This window comes from Phodopus roborovskii, unplaced genomic scaffold (genome assembly GCF_943737965.1).
Source record: "Phodopus roborovskii unplaced genomic scaffold, PHOROB, whole genome shotgun sequence".
Classification (NCBI taxonomy): Eukaryota; Metazoa; Chordata; class Mammalia; order Rodentia; family Cricetidae; genus Phodopus; species Phodopus roborovskii.
In genome coordinates, this window is record NW_026125174.1 from 96,212 (window position 1) to 97,953 (window position 1,742).

Here is a 1,742-nt window from a genome sequence, read left to right on the forward strand (position 1 = left end):
TTTCAGTGCAAGCCCATAATGAGGGTTGATAATGGTGAAAAGTTAATGACTATTATCAAAAGTCCTTTTAACTACACAGCACATCAGGGAGTTTGGGTTCCACAGAAGTAAGCATTTCGGGCCAGCTGGTGCCAGAGAACACAGAGTATGGTTCCTGTGGTTGGTGGGGTATGGATCCTCAGCTGCCTCGCCTCTTTCAGCCCCTGGAGAGAGTGGGCATCTAACCTACTCTTCTGTCTATACCATCAGGCAGTGGATGCTTCTCTGTGGTTTCAGCACAGAATAGACTGGGAACGCAGTCCTGGAGGTAAAAGTACAGTGGGGCTCACATGCATCCTGTCGCAAGACTCACTCTTGTGAATACCATCGGGGTGCTTAAGGAAATGCCCATTCAGTCTCTGAACTCAACCAGACCCTACGTTTGTAAAATCCTCAGATGAGTCCTTTGCACATGAAGGTTTGATATTCACTGGAGGGTGAGGGGATTAGACAGGACGGCCCTCGGTGCTTTCAGTCTAGTCTCTTGCATTGAAATGGAGCTGGGAGGAGAGAGCCTTGGAGCATTTTCTGCACTCTTGCCTCAAGGAGTTCACCATGTTTTGGGCTTTAGAGAAGTGGTCCTGGATGTGGTGTGAGAAGCAGTGTAAGCAGATGTTTCTCTTCCACCCACCAGTTGCCAAATAACCACCCAGAGGCTTATATTAATTATAAATGCTCAGCCAATAGCTCAGGCTCGCTACAAGCTTACACTTACATTTAAGCTAACCCATTTTCCTTATTTATGCTCTTCCACATGGCGGCACATTTACTAGCATGGCACGTTCATCTCCTGCTCCCTATGCATCTGGCTGGTGACTCCAGACCCCACCCTTCTCCTGCCCATCATCCTTCGTTTGGTGCAACCGCCTATACTTCCTGCCTGGCTCCTGGCCAATCAGCGCTTCATTATACCAATTCAAGTGACAAGTCTTTACGAGAGGGTTGTCTGTTACGGGAGGCACAGACGAGGCCACATAGCTGGCGAGCTTTGCTTTGGAGACTGCATTGCCATGGATGAGGAGGCTCTGTCTGATTGTTTATTGCCTCCTTGGCTTTCCACTGCCACGTGACCAGCGCAGTCACCTTACAGAGAGAGCACAGCCCCCAAAACAAAAGATAAAACTGTTCTACTATGAGACTGGCGGCCAAGTCTGGCACCACATGGGATCCCAGGGTCTGAGTATGTAAATGTCTGCTCCCTCTGGGGGATGCTGAATGTACAATGGCCCAAGTTGTGGACACAGAACCCCCTTTCCTGATTGGAGCAAGAACCCCCTTTCCTGATTGGAGCAACGGTTGAGATTTCACTTATAAAGCAACACAAGCCATCGATTTCCCCAGAGCAGTGAGCTTGGCGCTATAGGGCCTCCAACCCCTGTCGCCCAGGCATCTCACACACGGCAGTAGGGAAAGAATCATCCTACATATCTCAGAAAAATATCTCAGTTCTTTGTACACAACGTGCTTTCCGCCTGACACAATAGTCTCCAGTCAAGGAAATAGCTATTGGCTGGAATTGATCGCAAAAGTGCCAAGATAGGTTTATTCACTTCAATGACTAGGTGACTCCAGAGTGCAGTCTGGGCTGTCGTCTTCAGTGTTGCTGCCTCTTGGGGAAGCCATTTTGTTTGTACCAGACTTAAGGGGAGGAATGACCTGTTTCCACAGAGACTCCATTGGCTCAATTCCTAGTTATAGCACAA